This window comes from Lissotriton vulgaris, unplaced genomic scaffold (assembly GCF_964263255.1).
Source record: "Lissotriton vulgaris unplaced genomic scaffold, aLisVul1.2 SCAFFOLD_313, whole genome shotgun sequence".
Taxonomy (NCBI): Eukaryota; Metazoa; Chordata; class Amphibia; order Caudata; family Salamandridae; genus Lissotriton; species Lissotriton vulgaris.
In genome coordinates, this window is record NW_028242526.1 from 1,557,820 (window position 1) to 1,565,535 (window position 7,716).

Genomic DNA, 7,716 nt, shown 5'->3' on the forward strand with positions numbered 1-7,716 from the left:
CGCCACCCTCCATCTACCCAGGATGTGGCATACCAGCCAGAGCTTGCAACTTTGGAACTGGTCGAGCTCGGTTCGAGTCATTGATTGGCTCAGCATCCTGTCACTCTGGCAAATCTCAAGTGCCTCAAAGACATGAATGTGACCTTGTACAATGTGACTGCTGTTCATGTGAAGCGCTTCGATAGCTCAGCTAGACGTCACACTATAGAAACCTTAGGAGGTAAAAACAAAGCATCGACATAGGAGACAAACAGCCATTCAGCGATGATTTGTCCAAAATGACCACAAAACCTGGATCCATCGCAGCTTCTCCACTGAAGCTGCGGGAGCTTCGGGCAAATATTGTATTTCACCGAAACTCGATTTCCTTCATATATGCGCATGAAAGCACTTTTCAAATCCATAAATCAGAAAACCACCTATACAAAAGCTATTGTGTGAATTAAAAATACTAATGTTGCGCTATAATAATCTGGGCACATACAGGGTCCACTTGGCACCTGTCTCGCCTGTTGGTTCACTGATAGCGCCGCCCCCAGTGTGAGGCAGCGAGGAACGACTGACTAAAAGCTCATGCTAGGGGCAGATTTATGAAGGCCTTGCGCCGCCGGGGCGTCACTTTTAACATGGCAATAAGTGACGCACCGGCTGCGCAAGGCCTTCATAAATCTGCCCCTAAGGGCCTTATTTATGAAGGCCTTGCGCCGCCGGGGCGTCACTTTTAACATGGTAATAAGTGACGCACCGGCGGCGCAAGGCCTTCATAAATCTGCCCCTAAGGGCCTTATTTATGAAGGCCTTGCGCCGCCGGGGCGTCACTTTTAACATGGTAATAAGTGACGCACCGGCGGCGCAAGGCCTTCATAAATCTGCCCCTAAGGGCCTTATTTATGAAGGCCTTGCGCCGCCGGGGCGTCTCTTTTTACCATGTTAAAAGTGGCGCCCCGGCGGCGCAAGGCCTTCATAAATAAGGCCCTAACACTTTTAACAAGTGCTTCTTAGTGCAGCGCTAGATTGTGACATAATTAGATCAAAGCTTTCCTGTGTTAAAGAAACAGTCTCATCAACATTTTAAAAAGTGTATCATATGTTACGTGATGTTTCAGGGCTCGGACCGTCCATGGGTTCTTCGAGCCGAGCCAGAGCCCGGGCTCGGCTCGCTCTCCCTGTTCACGTGTTTGCTGCCCACCTCCAGCCCCAAAACTCAATTAAACTTCTAAAGACCCTGAAAACGACATTTCGACTCCTGACATTGAGACTGATGAAGCGCAGGCAGGGTCAGTCTTGTAAGTGTGGCCCCCCAGGCATGGAGCCCCCCCCCCCCCCGCTCTGCACCAGACTGACGCCGGCCCTGGGGGGAGATGGACGGGAGGATTATAGAAAGTTCAGGGGCCGCGACGGACACCCCAGGTCAGGGGGGGGGGGGACGCATCTACCGGTCACTCCGGCCCTGATGACCCCCTCGGAGGCGCTACTCACCATGAAAGAACTCCGTGCAGGGCTTCAGGGCGCCGTGGGGCTCCGTGCAGGGCTTCTTGGCGCCGTGAGGCTCCGTGCTGGGCTTCTGGGCGCCGTGAGGCTCCGTGCTGGGCTTCTGGGCGCTGTGGGGCTCCGTGCAGGGCTTCAGGACGCCGTGGGGCTCCGTGCAGGGCTTCTGGACGCCGTGGGGCTCCGTGCTGGGCTTCTGGGCGCTGTGGAGCTCCGTGCTGGGCTTCTGGGCGCCGTGGAGCTCCGTGCGCTGTGTCCCTGACACGGACACACTCGAGGCGCTACTGAGGGATCAAACCAGAGCGCTTCGGAGCCGCCGCCTATGTACCTGCCTCATTTGCATAATTAATGCCAGGTGAGTTTGGCGCCAGTTTGAACTCTTTCTCGTGCTTCCATTGGCTGGGCCTTCAGTGACATCACTTCCTGCACTGAGGGAATGTGTTTTTTTTTTTTTGTGCCTTTAAAAGCAGCAGCTTCAGCCTTCGCGGGTTAGTTGCTTGAAATGTTGGAGGCGGGTGGGTGGATAATGTGATGGGAATTATTTATATGTTCAGACGCTTTTTGGCGCGTGGACGTTGTCCTTCTTTTGATATGAGAATAATTAAACACCATTAGTTTCTTTAGCTCTTTTGAAGAGTTTGACACACTTTTTTTTATTAGAAATGAAACGTGTTAGGTCAGAGGTTTTTAGTTTTTTCCTCGCAAAAAACAAAGTGTTAAGTGTGTTTGTTTCAAGGTTCAATGTGTTAATACAATCACGTCATCTGTTCGATTCTTTTTTACACGTTGTTGAGCGGGTGGTTACACTGCAGGGGGGGGGAGTGACGTTTACAGAACTACTAATGGGTGTAAAACCAACAAAGGCTGCGATGGCCGAGCTGTCAACTTGTAAAGTGTATTCTTGGGTTCTAAAAAAATGTTTTTAAACTTCAAGGAGAGGTTTATTTAGAAATATTAATATGGTTCTAAACAATACTTCATATAGCAATTATTTGTTAATGCACACATGCAAGAAAGTTCAATAAAAAGTATTAATGATCAACTACACATGAAAATAATACCCGGAATTATAGAAGAGGACGCGTGTAGTCGCAGGATCACATGACGTGTAGATAACAACACTTGTGAATGAAACAATCTTAAGACATTATAGGAAATGATGAATGAAGCCTCACTGTACACCGAGCAGTGGGAGGTCCGGGGGCTTCTTGTTGTGAGAGATCGGGGAAAGAAGTTCTCTCCCAGTATCGTCTGGATATTGTGTGAAAGGCCCCAGAGGTGGAGTCTTTTTGTTGCAAGAGAGATGGGGTGGACAAATGCTGCCTCAAGGCGCTGGTTGTGACACCGCCACCACCACGCAAAATAAGACCACTGGAGGAATGTTTCCAGCTCTTTGATATCTGATGAAAAGCTTCGGCTTTTAATAAATCAATAAGTAATACTTGGGATCGGCCCCCCCTCTCCCCCCCCTCTGTCCGGTGTTAGACTGCCTGGGAAAACATTTGTGAAGTAGAGGGGGATTGAGGGGTGAAAAATAGTGTTAATTTGATGCCCCCAAAATATAAAAAGATGTGGACAGGTGAATAACATATGAAGATCAGCGTTAACCTGGGAGCATGTCCAGCAAGTATTACCATGTCTGTTGTGAATTTTATTAGATATACAAGTGTAAAAAATAATCTGTTATAAAGAAAGAAAAGTGTTTGCGTTGCGCGGGCGGCTCCAGATGATTTCCTGATTTTCGTCCACATTCTGTTCCAAAAAGAAATAAAGCCATTCACTCCCAAATCAGATTCCCACAACAGTTCTACTTTAGTTTTATCTCGGAGCTCAGGGGGAACCAATAAATGGGAATAAATGATTGACGCTTTGGGGGTTATGCGGAGAAGATTATGCCAAGGGTTGGAGAAGAGGAAGATTTGAGTTTAGCGTAAGTATCAAGTATTACATTCCGCAAGATCAAAAATGTAGGTTTAAAAGAAGAAGGTAGATGATATAGGGAGTGTAATTGCATACATTGAAAAGGGGAGCCCTGATCAAAAAGTTGGTGACCCCAGAGCAGACCCTTGTGTCTCCAGCTCTCCCAGTATATAGGTTTCCTGTTAGGAAGGATTTGTTTGTTGTGCCAGATGGTAGAATTGAGAAAAGTATCTAAATTATGCACAACTAAATGAGGTGCAATAGATAGTAATTTACAGGGTTGCTTAATCATGGGAGCAGAGAGCGTTTGCGGGTGAAGGAGCGATATTCCTGAAGTGAGAAGGGAACAAAAAATGAGGTCTCCAGATCTACCCAGAGAGGTTTATCCTCGGTCTGATTGGTAATCCAATCCAATTCGTTAGTTGGCGTAACTGAAAGGCCTCGTGATAATTGGAGAAATGGGGGAATTGACACCGCCCTCAGATTTTGGTTTTATTAATTTCTGTAACGCCATTCTTGATTTTTTATCATTCCGTAGAAAGGAGATCAGAATAGAATTGACCTCTGAAAGAATTTAGATGGAATAGGTAGTGGATGTTGGAGAGGATACACAAAACTATTGGAGTTGGCATCATTTTGATTGTGTCAAGACGGCCCCACCAAGAGAGACGAAGGGGGTGCCAGCCTGCGCTCAATCTTTTAAGTTCAGCAGAAGTATTCTTGGGTTCTAATCGATGCTCCTGCTTTTGAGTTTATATAGTACGATTAAATACATTTTAGGGAACATCCTTGCAATTGTAAATGCTTAATGTTTAATTCAATTTGCAAAAATGCCTAACATGTCAGTGCTTAATTTGTTAAAAAAAAAAATCTGGGCCCAAATTTTGGTTCCTAAGAGCGCAGCTGGTTTTAAGGAAGCTTGGGGTGCCCGATACCAAGGCTGTATAGTGTTTATTGTAGGTTATTAGACCTCGTTAATTCACTCCCAGACACTTCCTGACTTTGTTACTCTAGTGCAGTGGTCTTCAAACTGTGGGGCGCGCCCCCCTGGAGGGGGGGGGGCGTTGAGACATCTCAAGGGGGGGCGCCAGTCGACCATTTGCAACCATCAGTGCTGCGTGGTACTTCACAGACGGCTTCCACTAGCGTAATCCGGTTAAAGTAATATCCATTGTAGGATAACTGGGCGTGATTTACAGATGGGGTCGTGTAAAATGTGCAGGTTCTACTCGGACGGGGTAAATCTGCCTTCAGTGGGACTGTTGCTGTCTGAATTACCGACAGCCGAACCATACTACGGTCATTTAAGTTACTGAAACACAAACAAATTGTTGCTGATATAAACTACGTGCATTTGTCAAACACTTTTAAAACGTGAGAAACACTGCCCCGTTTACTGTACAACGGCTTTCATCGACATTAGGACTCGTGCATCACCCCATTGAACGTCCCACCCACCTGCCTCACTCTTATCACAGTGCCTCGTCAAGACCATCAATATGCTGAAAAGTAGCCAATCACACATGTTCAGCACTTATTGTAGTGTAGTTCCTATCTTCCCAATAGGCTCTGCGCATTGGAATAATACCTTCAATAGTAAAGGCCTAGACCAGACGTTAACTAGGTCTACTACTGTCGATATTAGACTTAAAGTTTTGGGTTTGCCAGCTAGCTCAGAGTTCACTAGAAACTTTCTCGAATGTTCAGGAAAGAATTAACTCCCCTGATTAGACAAGAAGGGATTTAGTTTCTGACAACCATAGAACATGACAACTTTGCTCTCCCCTAATCAAGAGAAAATCTCGAGAGTCGTGTGAGCAAAAGGCAATTTATTTTACTCAGTCAGTACGTGCATTCTTAGTCTCATCAGATTGTAGAGAAAAGGAAGAGACGGGCGTGTTCAATAAAAAGGTGTTATTTATTGATCAGTCTCTTTTCTCATACATGAGAAATGGATCAATATTATTGCAATACTTGAAGTTAAGTAGAGTGCATACATTAAAAGCAGAAGTATAAAATAATACTGTAAAAACATTGATATGGTTTCTGAGCCATAAGATGTTTAAAATGAATAAAATAGATTACATACACATATACATTTGACTAAACGTACTCAACTGGTGTTTCTAAATACGCCTACCCCGTGTACCTGACCTAAGTCTAATGCGTGGGCGGGAATAGAAAGTTACAGTTTAGTTAAGTTTGTTTTTGCCAAGTGAATAACTAAAGAATTCTCTGTGAGGGGTTATTCAGTTCTGTACCTGGAATTTAGGATGAATGAGGAATGGTATCTCTTTCTCTGGTCTCGATATTCCAGGCTGCCTGCGAGGGCTACCCGGAAGCGCCGGTGCTGGGTCTCTCGGCAGGAGATAGCAGCGCGTCTCTCAGCGCGTCAGGAAGGCGGGGCTGCTGCCAGCGGGGTCTGCTCTGCTCTCGGCTTCGGCAAGTGTGGCTGCTCCGTCTCGTCACCACGCGTGTGTTTGCATAGGGCAAGATCGGTAATATTTATACCTTAAAGGTGCCGAGATTGACGTAAGGATGGACATAGATACGTCAATAAAGATGTCATACGACTTGCTCGTTAGCACATTCTTTTGCTGAAGTTCTCTGTGAAATCAAAACAATGGCCGCACGGATTTTCCAGGTTGTCATAGGTTTGATTTGTTATGAGAACGTCGTATGCCTTATCAGGGGCTGGAGGAATGTCGCTTGTCTAATTAGATCTCAAGCGTTATGACCTAATCAGATAACACGTTCCTGTGCCGTAGTGTGACTGCGTCAGATAACGGTATCTGCATCATGGGGGCTTGTCTTGCCTCATGGGCTGACTGTTAGTTAACTTGATAGTTAGTTTAACCAGAATAGGGTCAGGAATAGGGGGATCAATTCAGAACCTATAGGAATACATGACATTATTACAGGCTGCAACCATGGTGCGGGACAGAAATGTTTCACGGAGGCACTAGTTATTGCAAATATTAGCTTCACAGGTCCTGATGCTCTTAGGTTGATCTCGCCTTGTAGACACAACCAGATACGCAAACATATTTAATGTAAATACTGTTTTAACTACTTTTCTCTTTTGCTTGGCCGTAATATTTCAAATTGGTTGGAGGCCGCAGCCGGGATGGCAAAGGCGGTACAGCGCCTAGAGCGCCAAAAGTTTAATGCATTTCTTATTGTTTTCAAACAATTGCTAACTATTTAAATATTTATATCGGGCATTATAATTTGAAAGGTACAGTTTTCACAGTTATCTATCTATAAAACATAAAGGCAATATACACCTGTAGAACAGTCAGCTGTTTGTTACTTTAACATTACATCGCAGAGCTCGAGAATTCTCACACTCAAAAGTGATTTGTACACAAGTTTAAAAATGAAAAAATATTCTGCATTAAAGGACCACCTATCGATCAACCTAAAATAATCATTTATGTCTTGATAAGCTTTATACACTTCCAGAAATTGTACATTCGTGCTAATGGGACATTGTTGGCGTAAAGGATGATATATATTATTTTCTCCTTTATGATTGGCGGATGCAGGGAAATTCAAGCATCTGGGCAGACGTGTAGTTGTATTGATAGAATATGGCATTTGTTCAAGCTGCATTTCCGTGAAGTTAAAAACTAGTTTGCATACTCGGCAGTGGCTGTTTTTAGCCTGGGCCCTAGTTTCAGTGATGAAACAAGCGCCTAGATAAAAAATGGTTCTAATGGGTGAGGTGAGGAGTAGTCAACCTAACAGATATTTTCACTCGTGCAACACTGTTAGCGGGTGCATATAGGAAAACAAACCAACCACCGTCCACAATGCATCAGATCTCACCAAATCATCAGCAGTTGATTTATTTTACAGCCATTCTTAAGAGCCATGCAGAAGTGTAGATAGTAATTTATGACCCATGACTTTAGAAAATGTAAGTGTATTTAATTTGCCACTTTAGTGCTCACCATTGTTACAAGTCACCCATCCCTGGTTCTAGTGAGTGGCCAGACTATTAACCAGTAGGGAGGGAGGGAGGGGCGGCCTGGTTCACCATTCACCCTTCTTAGCCATTGTCCTTTCTATCCCTCTATCTCTCCCATCTCATTCACAGACAGTTCGACAGAGAAGGATTAGAGGAAATGTCACTTTTCAGTGTTCTGGGAAACCAAACTGGGGGTGGAATTTGTGGAATGCTTTTATTAAATCTGACATTTTGTGAAAATTATGCATAACTACCCAAAATGCAAATGTGTCATTAAGCTCAATATTTTAGTGCAAAAGTGTCATTGTACCAATTTTGAACAAAGGACATACTTT

General features: G+C 44.6%; 1 long non-coding RNA gene across 1 annotated transcript in view; it reads right to left on the reverse strand.

Annotated features, from left to right (window-relative positions):
- LOC147668935 (uncharacterized) overlaps window positions 1–1,787 on the reverse strand; it is a 66,230-nt gene extending 64,443 nt beyond the window's left edge. Inside the window, exon 1 of the long non-coding RNA XR_015303777.1 lies at window positions 1,480–1,787. This is a non-coding gene — a long non-coding RNA (uncharacterized LOC147668935). The remainder of the gene's footprint in view (window positions 1–1,479) is intronic.
- Between the last annotated feature and the right edge of the window lie 5,929 nt (window positions 1,788–7,716).